Consider the following 15,342-nt stretch of genomic DNA (forward strand, 5'->3'; position numbering starts at 1 on the left):
TGCAAAGGGGATTTGCTGGGATGTTGCCTGTGCTGGAGCGACTCAGCTATGAACAGAGATGAGGAAGGCTGGGGTAGTTTTCCTTTGAGCAAGGAAGGCTGAGGAACAATCTGATTGAACTGTACAAAGTCCTGAAGGTTATAGGCAACTTGGATAGGGAGAAACATTTTCCCTTATTAAAAAGGTCAATAACCAGAAGCACAGTTTTAGGGTAAAGAGGGGTTGGGGTGTTAAAAGAGGATTTGAGGATTTTTTTTATGTACAGAGGATTGTGGATGTCTGGAATGCACTGCCCAAATGTGCAGAACAGGGAGGGGCAGCATGGTGGAACAGTGGTTAGCACTGCTGCCTCACAGCGCCAGAGACCCAGGTTCAATTCCTGCCTCAGGCGACTCTCTGTGTGGAGTTTGCACATTCTCCCCGTGTCTGCGTGGGTTTCCTCCGGTTGGTCTGGTTTCCTCCCACAATCTAAAGATGTGCAGGTTAGGTGAATTGGCCATGCTAAATTGCCTGTAGTGTTAGGTGAAGGGGCAAATGTAGGGGAACGGGTCTGGGTGAGTTGCGTTTTGGCAGGTCAGTGTGGACTTGTTGGGCCAAAGGGCCTGTTTCCACGCTAAAAGTAATCTAACCCTCAAAACATTTAAGAACTCTTTAGATGAGCATTAGAAATGCCATAACATACAAGGAGCAATTGCTGGAAAATAGGATTAGAATAGATGGATATTTGATGACCATCATGGAGACAATGAGCTGAAATGCCTCCTTTCTTTCTGTAAAAGCTCTATGACTCTTAACTCTACGATATCGTACAATATAATCAAACAATAGTTCTTAAGATATGGACTTCAACATGGAATCTAACCTCTTAGCAAAAAGATACAAAATATTTTGGAATACTTAAAGTGCTTCTGCAAATTACATTTTCAAAAAAGTTGTTTTAATTCCATGGGATCTTTTTTGAAAGTTACAAATTTCAGTTCCTCAGAATGTGAAATTTAGCACGAAGGAAGAGAAGCGTGAAGGAAAGCTCCTAGCTTGGAGAAAATCAAGACTGGCATTGGAGTAGAAATAACCGCCAAAGAATTATTCTGAGTAGAGCCCTCACAGACAATCCTAGAACACCATGGTTTGCTAATTATATACTTAACACATTAAGCGTTTTTTCAAATTATTTTAGCAGAGCATCTGTCACTTTAAATGTTTTAAAGACCTTCCAAAATAACAGACCAAGAAGCTTCATGCAAACGTGTACACATTTCCAGATTAAAAAAAATAACTTCAAGATTTACACAATGAAGACCTTCAGCTGCCTTTGTGACATGTGATTTCATATAAGGACCACAACATAAGGAAGATTAAAAGCTTTGAGATTCAATTTACAACCACTTCACTGTAAATGCTATTCCTAAACAAACTTTTGCAACAATACCAAAATTTAAAAGCTTTTAAATTCAAAACGTCTTACAATAGGGAACTACCAAGGATTATCTGTAAAGCATTCATTTCTGTAATTTCCAATATTGAAAATCATGAAGCAATCTAAAAGAGTAATCTAAATTATGCCAGATAGAAGTGATGGGACGCCATTGTTGTTCTTGAACTCATGGGAAAGAATTTGGTGACTTCAAAGTGAGTTTATAAAATGTTGTTGCAATAGCTTTTTATTCATTTGATACATAGCTTTGAGGTCCTCCATTTATTTTCGCCATCAGTCATTTAATACAATAGGAAATGATTATATAATCTATGAGTTATTCCTCAGTATTGTCATTGGCCAACGTCAGAAATCTGGCTGTCCTGTGGAATTGTCTCTGTATCAGTTTTCCTCTCTCCCCCCTCCCCCACTCCCCCACCAATCTGCTATGGTAAGGTACTCCATCTGGTGGCTCAGTCACAAACTGACCAAACTTGTTTCAACCTTTTTTGAGATCTTAGATGTTAAGATCACAGATCAATGTCCATGTCTCAACAACATGGGCCTCGTATTCTGGTCTTGGATAATGACGATAGTAACTGGAATCCTGTTGTTTTGATTAATAGGTTTTATATCTTCTTTAAGTTGAATTTACTCATTGTGACAGTGATGCTGACCCACTCACCAAATAATAGAACTGTAGCCTAGGGAAAAAACTCGCATTTATATAGCATCTTTCCCAAACGAAGACAAGAAAGGTATTCAACCAATAATGGCCATTCAGCTAAAGGAAATATTGGAAAGGATAACTACAAACTTCATCAAATGGATAGGTTTTAAGAACATCATTGAAGGACAAGAGGGAGATGAAGAGACGTCACTTTGAGTGAGCTAACTTTTTCAGTGCTTAGTAAACAGGAGAACAACCAGAAAACCATTACTATTTTCAGGTTTGGAGGTGGCAGAGATATGGATGTGCATATTAGAAGCTGATGAGTCGATGTAGTGGCGGAACAATATGGACATGAAGTGAAAAATCTTTACAGTGGCAAGAATATACAATCTACTTCTTGTAAAAATGATTGCTAACACAGGACATCAACTGGAATTGTCAAGAGCGTGATGGTAGAAGGGAGTGAGTGGTTGAATTGCCAAAGCATCAGTTGATAAAGAACTGCATAGTAGACCATTGCCAGGTGAAAAGACAATTCTAAGTGATTTGGGGAGGAGATTTTGTGTGATGTGGTCACTGTAGGAAGTCTGCCTGATTGAAAGGGGTGAGAGTTACAAAGAGGCAGCCAAAGACAGTCTTCTCACTGATCAGGGGTCAGTTCACTTAGTTGGCTGGACAGTTGGCTTGCAATGTACAATGAAGCAAGCCATGGAGGTTCAATTTCTGTACTGACGAAGGTGACTGAAAATCTTGCCTTCTCAATCTCTTTGCCTGAGTTGTGGTGACCCTCCGGTTAAATTCCCCACCACCAGTCATCTCACATGACAGACCAACCATATGGTTCTCTGGGACTACTTCACTTGTCTATGATTATGAACATGGGAATACTAAGACCACAGGTGATGACATACTTGAGGAGGCAGCCTTAAATGTAGGTAAAACAGTTTCTCAAGGAGCAGAGATCTACTAATGTCTATACTCTTTTTCGCAGTGTGTTTGGCTTGAACCTATGCTGTAGCATCTCACTGGCAATAAAGAATATAAGACTGTGCCTGTGATATCATTTGGAGAAAGGCATCTCTGAAATTCCACCATTGAACATCCAGGTGAAACCTAAACTTTCTGTAGCCAGTGTTATGAAACTGGTTGCACAGGAAAGCATTAATTACGTAAAAGAGGAAAGAAAGCCAACATTTCAGCTAAGGGACATTTTGAAATGGTCTGTCAAGGTAACTGCGCAAGAGGTGTTAGTGTAGAGTAACGTTTGGTATTTTGTTAAATGGTGCATGAGAATATCGAGGTGATTCAGTATCTCAAAGGGATGTTAGCTTAATTCTTAATTCATCCTCAGAAACTGAAGGCCAATGACCTAATTTGAAGGCCTACAGCATTCAATTCATACAAGTAAATATAGTTCTCGAATATTATCAGAGTGCAGGTAAATGGTAACATTTGTCCAGTGGAAAGCCTAATCTTCTGTGTATTTGTCAATGTAAAAAGATAAGATTTCCATTTGACAGAATGACTGATACAATCAGCAAAAACAATCAGCACACTGTAAAAGATACCAACTAAGACATGTCATATGATGAGTCTATTTAGAAACACAACTATCTCACTTCTTTGTTGACTGCAATGAGAATTAGTCTTAAGTGTAGTAACAGGAAAAGGTGAATTTGATCAGAAATTAGCTCAAATGTCGCATTGTTTTTGCTGAGGAGGTTGGCAGGAATGAATGGATTGCCAATGGCATCTGTACAAAAGAACTATTAAACTTTGAATAATCTGGGACAGGCGTGCAGAGTTCTGTATGATTCATGAGGAGGCCAGTCAATAGTGGGAATTTATAACATCTACTACATATAACCTGTACGAATTTGCTTCCTAAGGCAAGCAATCTGCATATGCATTGAAGTCAGCTACATTCATATTATAAATGTTTAGAGAATTGGGAGGTCAATGCGGATAGCTATCCAGGACTAAACAGTGGAGCAAGGTGTCCTCAAATTATCCTTAAATGCCTTTAATGATTTTATTAAATGAGCTTTTATTTAATATATTCCTTCAAGAAACTAAACTGATGGAATATCTTTCATGGGAGAGTAGATGCAAGGTCAGAATTGACAACATGAATATTTATATTCATATTTCAAACATAGCCCATTTTTATTGTATGGCCTCCTTATGTTATACCTTAATATAAAGTGGAATGTTGGGAAGAAATCCAATTAACTGAATTAAGTACAATTTGTAATTTTAAAAAAGTAGTATTCTGGCCCTGTAAACACCAATAACCATTCCAACTTTTTACCTTCAGCATTTTATTTATGACCATTACAAAACGACAAGGTAGCCAATAGGTTGAGTAGGTGAAGCTATCTTCACAATGCAAAAGCAATATGTAACTTCTACCTAACCAGGCATTTAGATGTAGTGTTATTGGAAATCATATATTCTGGAGATTAGGGTAGTACATATCTGAACTTAGTAATGCTTCTTTTAGAAATTAGATTTAGAAATTTAAAGCATTAAGGGCACCTCTTGTACTAGCTTTATTTAATTTGCATAATTTCTCATTCGACAATTTTTACTTGGGTTCCTACTTCAGCATCAATGTTGATTTAATTATGAGTTTTGATAGCAGTATCTTGAGCTCAGAGCTTAAGGTGATTCCATTCTTAACTGTTCCACTAATAACTGTTGATCTGGTTTAGCTAAAGGAGGGGAATTCTTTGACCTGAAACTGATTCCTACGTTGCTATTAAAAAATATTTTACTTTGAACAAATGCACAACAGGAGCACACTAGGAAGAAATAAAGATGAATTCAGCAAATGCAACATTGTATAAAATGCACAAAACAGATTTTCATAGTTAATGAATGTTGAACTAAATCTAATATTAATGTTTTAAAGAGCAGGGAATTAATGCTGAACGATTACTATTGGCTCTTGTTTTATTTTTTTCAATCTTTATTTTTCAGATTTTCTGTGATTTTCAAGAATTTCAAACCAACCTTTATACTCAACGGGTTTGTATCAAGGTCCCAAAATTACATTAAATCTTCAGGTTTCTATAGTTACTGTATTTAAAATCACAGAGTCATAGAGATGTACAGCACAGAAACAGATTCTATGGTCCAACTCACCCATACTGACCAGAGATCCTAAATACATCTAGTCCCATTTGCTATCAATTGACCCATATCCCTCTATACCCTTCCTATTCACATACCCATCCAGATGCCTTTTAAATGCTGTAATTGTTCCAGTCTCCACCACTTCCTGTGGCAACTGTGGCAACACACACACCACCCTCTGTGTGAAAAAGTTGCCCCTTAGATCCTTTTAAATCTTTCCCCTCTCACCTTAAACCTTATGCCATCTAGTTTGGGACTTCGCCAACCCAGGGAAAAGACCTTGTCTGTTTACCTTATCCATGCCCCTCGTGATTTTATAAGCCTCTATAAGGTCACACCTCAGCATCCGACCGACCAGAAATAGCCCCAGCCTTTTCAGTCTGTCCCTACAGTTTAAACCCTCCAACCCTCGCAACATCCTTGTAAGTCTTTTCTGAACCCTTGCAAGTTTCACAACATCATTCCTATAGTATGGAGACCAGAAATGAATGCAATACTCCAAAGATGGCCTTACCAATGTCCTGTACAGCAGCAACATGACCTCCCATCTCCTATGCTCAATGCACTGACCAATTAAGGCAAGCATATCAAACACTTTCTTCACTATCCTATCTACTTGCGACTCCACTTTCAATAAACTATGAACATGTACTCCAAGGTCTCTTTGTTCAGCAACACTTTTCAAGATCTAACCATTAAGTGCATAAGTCCTGCCCTGATTTGCCTTGCCAAAATGCATCACCTCACATCTATCAAAATTAAACTCCATTTGACACTCCTCGGCCCATTGGCCCATCAGATCAAGTTCCCATTGTACTTGGAGGAACCTTCTTCGCTTTCCACTACAACTCCAATTTTGGTGTCATCTGCAAACTCGCTAACCATACCTCCTACATTCAAATCCAAATCATTATATAAGTGACAAGAAGCAGTGGACCCAGCACCAATCCTTGTGGCACACCACTGGTTACAGGCCTCCAGTCTGAAAAGCAACCCTCCACCACCACCCTCTGCCTTCTACCTTTAAGCCAATTCCAATAAGGTGATGATCCCTTTCTTATTTCTCAGTTCCACACAATTAACTTCCCTGGAAACATTCCCAGGAATATCCCTCCTAAGTATCCATAATCAAAATGCCACTCGCCCTCCTATCTTGTACCCCCCCCTCCCCACCCGCCTTTTGATTCTTCCTACAACAACTATACCCTGGAACATTAAGCTGTCAGTCCTGTCAATCCCTGAGCCATGTTTCTGTAATGGAGAAAGTGAGGACTGCAGATGCTGGAGATCAGAGCTGAAAATGTGTTGCTGAAAAAGCACAGCAGGTCAGGCAGCATCCAAGGAGCAGGAGAATCGACGTTTCAGGCATGATTCCTGAAGAAGGGCTCATGCCCGAATCGTCGATTCTCCTGCTCCTTGGATGCTGCCTGACCTGCTGCACTTTTCCAGCAACACATTTTCAGCCATGTTTCTATAATCCCAATCCCAAATTCCTAATCATGCCTTGAGTTCATCTGCATAACCTGTTAGGCCTCTCCAATGAATACAATGACCTCCTGCTGGTCCCTCCCCCTTTTGAGAATATTCTGCATCCTCTCCAAGATATCCTCAATCCTGGATCTGAGGACTTGCTATTGGCCACAGAATTATCTGTCTGTGCCTCTGATGACAGGGTGCCCTATTACAATCGATTGCTTGGAACCTGATGTAGCCCTCATTACATTAGAGGCAGTCTTGGTACCAGAATCCTGGTTGTCAGTGCTACATTCCCTGAGAGTCCATCACCCCCTATATTTTCCAAAACAGCATATTTGTTTGAAATAGGAAAGCCACAGGAGACTCCTGCATGACCTACCTTCCCTGGAGGTAACACATCTACCTGACTATATACTTGGTGTATCTCTCTTCTTATAACTGCCATCCATCACACCCCTTAGCTCCTGTAAATTCCTTATTGCCTCTAACTGCTACTCCAATCGATCCATGCAAACCAATTGGATCACAACCAAACACACTTACTGCAGACATAAGCATCAGTAAGGTGGAAACTCTACCTACTCTCCCACATCCAACAGGAAGAGCACATCACTACTAAAGGCCATATTTGCATCTTAACAATCTACAGACCCAGAAAAGAGCACAGTCTTACTGCTGTAAAAACATTGCTCCAGGCTAACTTAGGTCCTTCATTTTATATTTTAAAGTTTAACCAAGAGACAGATCTCAATAAGACATATAACCAAAAATGGAGCCTACTCTACTCACTATTGTAGATTTACAAAAAAAAAAGTAAGGTTACGTTTTAAAAAAGCCACTTAGCTGTATCCATGCTGTGAATTCTCCCGCACGGGCTTCTCCAGGATCAGCTGTGAATTTTGTTGTTGTTTATTTTTCTAGACAATTCTGATGTCAAGAGAAACCTGAAATCAAAAGGAGAACAGTCAGCTGTGCAGATTCACAGTTGGGTCAGACAACAGTGCACACTTATTTCTCCATTTGATTCACTTCCATGTGGTCCTGTTTTTGTCCGTCTTCCTCCTTTTTAAAATGTCATTGTTTTGGTTTATTTCTCCAAAGTTCCAAAACAATGCATCAATTTATAAGACAGTAATTACTGTTCGTAGAATTCAAGGAAATTGGTTCCAACACGGAAATTACCCCAAAAAGAGCAACTCTGACAGCCACAATTTTTCTCATCCTCCATCTTGGATTATCCAAAATCCTTTGTTGACTTATTAGCACTGATGTTGCATAATAATGAAAAATGTGGTCTGCAATGATAATTTTCTTTGTTTAGGTAGACTATGCTGTACTTTGGAACTTTTTTTATTCATTATGAGATGTCACCAGCAAGGCAGATCCCTAGTTGTCCTTGATTTTGAGCTTGAACTTCTATTCTGTTGACTTTATCACACCCTATCAACATATCTTTCTATTTTCCTTTCATCAGTCTTGTTCTTAGCTAAAGTCTTATTAATTGTATCTGTGTTATTCACCTCTACCATGCCATCCTGGTGCAGTTTCACATTCTCAGTATTCTTTGAGTAAGAAAAATTCAGGACATCAGTCATGGCATACGTTCACTACTTCCAATGGATATCATTGGGATAAGTGTAGACCAATGCTAGGATGATAGCTGTGTTTCTTTTCTCATTTATATATCAGTAAATATTTACTGATACAGTGACAGTATTTTACTTAACCATTGTATTACTTTACCTTTAAATCAAAGCAATTACTTAGATATTCAATAGATTTTTTCCACTTAAGACTAATAAGATGAAGTAATCCACTTTGAGCATAGAATAATTTGCCAGATCTTTTTCTGCTTCCTCAGGATTCTTAAGTACATCAGTATTGATTCAGACATTGATATCATGTTCAATTGGGCTTAAGAGAAAATAATTCTGTTTTTTTTCATTACATTTGCAAATTTCCTGTCAAAATTAGTCTTACATTATGAAGTTACTATTGTTTTACAAGGCCTTTAAAAGATGTTTCTTCAGTTGTGTAACAATGATAATAATTTTATTGCATTATAATACCTGTCCTTAAATGCAACATTAGATAGGATGCTTTTATATCTTCAACAAATGAATGTCTATTTAAAGAAATAAAGGACCCTTGCCTCGTGTTATAAGATAGAATCAACTTTAATCCCTCTTGCATTCAAAGGGCATATATCAGCATGCTCCCTTAAGTATGAAGTTGCACACTGCTTCACATCAAGACAATATCAATAGAATGAGTGATCCTACCTGAAGTAAGTTTGTACAGCGCCAACTCCTCAGAATTATAAACTCAGTAAACCAAAACTGCATCTAATTATGTTGCAATTTGTCAATCTCATTCAGAGAGCCCAAGGAAGGATTCTTAAAATAGAAAAAATGAGACAGTAATATGGTAGGATTTAGTTTTCTGAAGTTGGACCTGAGGCAACTTGAAGCAGAGCTTTAGTCTACATCTAGCCATTAATAGACTGAGCAGCTACAAAAGAAGAACATTCTATCGTGACTGCATTAGAAATATCATTGAAAAGCCTGTCACTTTTTGGTTAACTTTCCTCAAATGGATGCAAGATAAGCAATGTATTAAAAACAATGAAATTGTTTTGAGAAATGATTGTTTCATCATAAGATATTTATTTTACAATATAATATAATTCTACATTTCTCTCAAAGTAATGCAGTTATATCACCACTTGAAATGGAAATAATTCCATTATTTCCCAGTTCCATCAATGTAAATAACACACACAACTATGAAGTCATTCTAAATACCTGCATCTTATACTATTATTACGTGGCATTATCTCACTTAGACCATTGCCTACAAAGTATGAAGCATATCAGGCAATTCTAGAAGCTGCTTCTCCATATACCTTGCATCTTGCTTGCTAGAGCAAGACATATACATACTTACATGCAATTCCCATGTTGACTATATTCTGCAGTTAGCAGACTGTCCTATTCTACACACAACTTCATATGTATGGAAGTTTTATACTGGCCCATCTCCAGTGGAAGGGAAATAGTTTGATTCTTCCTCCTATAATGCAAGGTAGAAAGAAATAAATTCTGTGGGGCAGGAACAGGAGCGAACAGCAGCTCTACCTGGTTAGGGTCTGTTTGTGATAAATCTGAGTAAATGACCTCTGCACATTCTCGAACACAATCACACCTTTCTTTTAATATGGCTGCAGAATTCCATTCATTACTTCAGTTGTGGCCTAATCTCTCTGCTCTTATGTGGAAGTGCCAGTGCTGAACCGGGGTGGACAATTAAGAAAACACACGACACCAGGTTATAGTCCAATAGGTTTCTTTAAAATCCCAAGCTTTCGGAGCACTGCCCCTTTGTCAGGTGAAGTGAGAGGGAATCTGATGAAGGAGCAGTGCTCCAAAAGCTTATGATTTCAAATAAACCTGTTGGACCATAGCTTGATCTGAAAATGTGTTGCTGGAAAAGCGCAGCAGGTCAGGCAGCATCCAAGGAACAGGAGATTCGACGTTTCGGGCATATGCCCTTGGATGCTGCTTGACCTGCTGCACTTTTCCAGCAACACATTTTCAGCTCTGATCTCCAGCATCTGCAGACCTCATTTTCCCTTCGAGGACCATAGCTTGATGTCATGTGACTGCTGATGCTCTGGTCTTTGCCTCAGTTAATTATGGCAAGTGACCCGTTTACATTCTAACCATCCAATTTACCTGTCCTGTTACCTTCAATGATCTATGCATGTGCGCAACAAGCTATCTCTAGTCTTCAGTAGTTTTCCAGGTCCTACCATCTATAATGTAACCCCTTGCCTTGTTAACCAAACAGAAAAACAGGCTTGAGTTTGTTAAGCCCCACCACTGCATTACCTTACACCTTTCCAGGTTAAATTCCAACTCTGCCTACTGAACATTCCACTGATATCCTCCTGCAGTTCACAGCTATCCTCCTCACTCACTATTTGTTCCCACTATTTGCAGTGTCTTGTTTTTGTACGGGGGTAGGAAATGGAGATCAATCAAACTTTTTTTTGAGTGTATTGGTTAGGAAAGGTCATTGCAAAAACAAATAGGATCCCTGGGATTTGAATACAAAACCAATGAGATGATTTGGAATGTGTATAGGCATCGGTTAGTGTTTAGGATTTTGTGTGCTCCCGTCAGTTAGAAGGATGTCAGAACTTTGGGAAAATTCACTGCAATGATGCCAGGAATGAGAGGTTATAGTATTGGAAACCAATTTGAACTTACTGGGAAATTTTCACTGGAACAAAGGCGATTAGGAGATAGTCTAATACAGGCTTCCAAAATTATGAAAGGGTTTGAGTGGGCAAATAACAAACGATTGGCCAACCAGTAGAGCCAATCAGAAACAATGGGCCCTCGCGTTAATCTTATCACTGGAACAATGAATGAGGAAGTCAGAAGAAATGTTTCCACAGTGAACATCAGGAGCACATGGAATGCTTTATCACAAGTGGCCTATGGAAGCAGAGACGATGACACCATTTAAAATGGAATTGGCGAAGTATTTATAGAAGAACAATATCAAAGGGTACGGTGACTGGTTAGAGAGCTGGGGCTTGATTGAATAGCTTCAGTTAGAAAGCCAGCACCTGCAGAGACTCAGTACGCAAAATGATCACCTTTCCTTGGCTGTAATGCAGTTTATGATCCTGCAAGCTTTAAGGAATTCATTGCGGTATGAAAAAAAACACATGCACAATCTTCGTGATAATTCGCGATAATTGTCCTGTTTTGACGACAGATTGATGTAAACCTCGGTGCAGAACTTCCGCCCAGATATTAAATACTGAAAACTAAACTCTCGAATGGATTAGTGCTTCTGGAAATTAGTAGATTCCGTCTTCGTTACCTGTTCCACAAATGCTCCTATAGACTTTATATTTATGCACAAAATTTCCACTTTGGTTAATCTGATTCGAGCAAGATTGTTTAAAAAGGAACATTTGATACTGGAAGATGAGGTGAAAGCATATCTAAAGATACAGTGCTGCACTTGCCAAAGTTAGCCATTGCTGTCAGTTATTCGCACTGAAAATGTATAAACAGTCCCATAACGAATCCTCTTCAGATTTTAAGTTTTTAAAATGGCAAATATTCTAGTTTAAATTCGTTGTACTATCTCGCAAATTATTACTCCCACAAAAAAATTAAGTTTGCAAAGATATTCCCCCATGCTAAAGTTTTTACAAAATTAAAGTGGTTAAGCTCGATTTAACTGAGCATCAAATATAGAAATAATAATGTATGTAACTCAGCACGCAACACACATTGTGCTGTTTTGTTCCTGCGTGTATTTATTGAAAACAATTAAAATATTTTCGCAGTTAATCATTTTGCAAAACATGATAAAATTCAGGCCGTACCATCCGATCAACATCAGTTGAAGAACTTCAGAAAGGCAATGGTTTGTCTAAAATTCATGCAGCAAACATGTCAAAATCAAGCGAATCAAAATCAAAACTCAAAAAATAACTTGGATTGCCATTTCCTTCAATCACATTGTGGTGATTAAAGAGAAAATTCATGGTTTAGTGTCATGTTTTGTTCCCTTCAAAATTTGGCTATCTTTCTTCGTTTCTTCGGGGTGTGCAGAGGAGGAAAGGTCGGGGTGTGTGTGTCTGCGCAGGATGCTCGCAACCTTCATTGTTTGAGCTGGACGGTCATAAACAAGTGGGACAAACAAGACTTGAGGTGTAAATATGTCACACACAAAAAAAAAGCAACATCTATACTGTGTTTAAAAATAGTTTGCCAATGCGAGAAAAGGAGCCGGCACAATTATGCACATACCTCGGACGCTGCCATGGACCACTGAATACAGTGGTTGCCATGGCTAGGGTTGGCTTCGAGGTGGACTTTGGGGGCTAGGTATTGTCTGCGAGCTTTACCCAAACACAGAGCCCCAGCTCTCGGCCGCATGTCTGTGTACTTTGGGCAGACCAGGCCCCTCCTGCCTCCGCTAGAGAGCACAGGCTCCCTTCAGTTAGCATCATGCCATTGAGTTTCTCTTGACATCCCCCTTCAGGAGACTGCCAGCTCATTTGTCCCCGACGATGGATGTACTCTGACTTAACTCTAAACATTGCTTTTTTGTTGTTTTTTTTTGTGTGGTTCACACGCTCATACAAGATTGGCCCTTCAATAATAACACACTGACTAACCAGTTTGCAGGTTAATGTGGGAGATACGTTCCAATTTTAGCAACTGCCCACTCTTATTTTTGGAAGATTGATATTATTTTGTATCTTAACGTGTGTGTGTGTGTTCTAATGTTGCCTAAGCTTTACAATCTTGTCTCTTCCCGATGATTGTGTGTTCTCTTCATTCCTGAGATAGCTGCCTATTGTGCAGTATCAAATCATTTTCGGACACCGAAAAATTTGTTTTCACTTTTCAGCTGAACATCAGATTAATAAATCGATCTGTCAATCTCTATATTCATTTAGTTATCTGTGTGTTCTTGCCTGCATGTCACTATTCCTCGCTGTCTATATCTGACGCTGCCATTCCCTGTGCATGATTGTTGCTGTTTTACTGTGTCTATCTCTGTCACTATGTCTGTCTCTGTCTCTGTGTGTGACTGTCACTGTCTATCTGTGTACTTGTTGCTGTTTCTTTATGTCTCTCGTTGTCTGTTTCTCTCTTTGTCTGTGTCTGTCACTTAGTCTGTTTGTCCATCACTGTCTACCTATCTGTCGATGCATCTGTGTCTGTCCATCCGTCTATGTACCTGTCCCTGTGTGATATGTACAACTTAAAGACCAGCATGTACTTGTGGGCTGAACAGCCAGTAGCTGACAGACGAAGTCGTAGAGGCGGGTACAATTACAACATTTAAAAGGCATTTGGACAGGTACATGGATAGCAAAGGTTAAGAGAGATAGATCAAACGCAGGCAAATGGGGCTAGTTCAGTTTAGGATGCCTGGTTGGCATAGACGAGTTGGACCGAAGGGTCTGTTTCCATGCTGTATGACTCTATGACTTTAAAATGTACAAAATTCTATGTGGCGCCTTTCACATCCACAGGATGGGGTACTGAAGTGATTCAGAGATAGCAAATGAAATAACAAATAGAAAATGAATAAGTTGCGTGAAATCAGTCTGTAGCGGTTCTGAAAGGCACCGTCACTTTCTTGAGAACAGTTAAGGAAGGATAATAAGTAACAAACACACACATCCTGACTAGAGTTCCTTAGTAAATGGGTAGTTTTGGGCTTGCGGCACAGTTAGGGGTTTAACATTTTCTAACTTGTTTTTGTTAATGAGAGAGACTCGTGCGAGTCCCCCAGTCACTGTTACAAATGTGCTCGAGTGACGCTGCCTCGTCAATATGTGTCATTTGGAGATATCCCTCCTGGTACCAGAGGGGCTGCTTTTGAATGAAGCAATATGGAAAGACTCGGGTTTGTGTCATTGGGAATAAGTCATCTGGGGCAAGGCCTCTGAACATGCCCTGCGGGATACAATCTGACAGAGCTATCTGACGCTGCTATGTCACCTGCTGAACAGTCCGTCAAAAAAAATGCCAAATGAAATTCACCCGATACTGCATTTGATCAGAGAGTTGCGAAGTATTTATTTGGTGTAAGTTTCTTTGCATTGTTTACAGTAACCCATAGCAACACGATCATATATTAGCTATTGGAATTCCACTTGGATCGCTGTTTCTTTAACAAGTAAAACGACTCCCAGTAAGATTTTTTCACGATTTTTCGGGAGAGGAGGGAACTTAGAGAGGACAGTTTAACTGGCTCTTATTTGTAATATCCCTCAGGATTACAACCCGTGGAGTCGATATATAAAGCCTCTAATTACTAGGTCTTTTTTTTAACGGGGCAAGTTCCCCACTGTTAAATTAGCCACTAGAGCACGCAGTAATATAAACAAGTCGTTTCTGTTTTATTATTGTTTTTGTTATTATTGCCGTTGTTAAAATAAAAGGCCCGTCTGATCACTTCCACGGACAAGCTTCTAGGGGTTTTTTTTGTCTCTCTCTGCCCCCGTTAAGGCGAGTGCGGGTGTCCCAGTTTTGCCATAACTTCCAATAAAAGTTTCTGCTCCCAACGCCTACCGGTTGCTTTATTTTGATACTGCCCAGCGATGGTTCTTTTAACTCTAAAGAAAGGTTTGTCCCTAAGATGAAAGCAACGTGTGTGCGTGTGTTTCTAGGGATTCATAAAGAAAATGGATAAACTGGAATGCGCTAGCTGTTATTCGGTTTTAATCGTGAAAATCGACAGGTGACAGGTTCCACATCAAAGTTTTTCCCAAGTTTTTGTTTCTCTTGCCACACGCACGCGGTCTGGCGAGAAAACATGCTCGGTGCCAAGATATCCCAGAGCGATTCGAAATCGTTTAGTATTCAGTGCAAATGACCCCTGGAATAATTCAAAAATCAGAGTTTTCCCCCGTGAAATCCGGGACGATCGGGAGAATAGGTGCTGGATGGAAACTTGGAGTGAGCAGGAATAATTTCAATCCTTGCCAAATTTTGGAGGGGTTAGGTGGTGGTGGTGGTTGGGGGGGGGGGGGGGAGGTGGGGGGAGGTGGGATGGTGGTGGTGGGGTTGTGAGGCGCTAAGAAGGACGGAGG

Source organism: Hemiscyllium ocellatum, chromosome 5 (genome assembly GCF_020745735.1).
Source record: "Hemiscyllium ocellatum isolate sHemOce1 chromosome 5, sHemOce1.pat.X.cur, whole genome shotgun sequence".
Lineage (NCBI taxonomy): Eukaryota > Metazoa > Chordata > Chondrichthyes > Orectolobiformes > Hemiscylliidae > Hemiscyllium > Hemiscyllium ocellatum.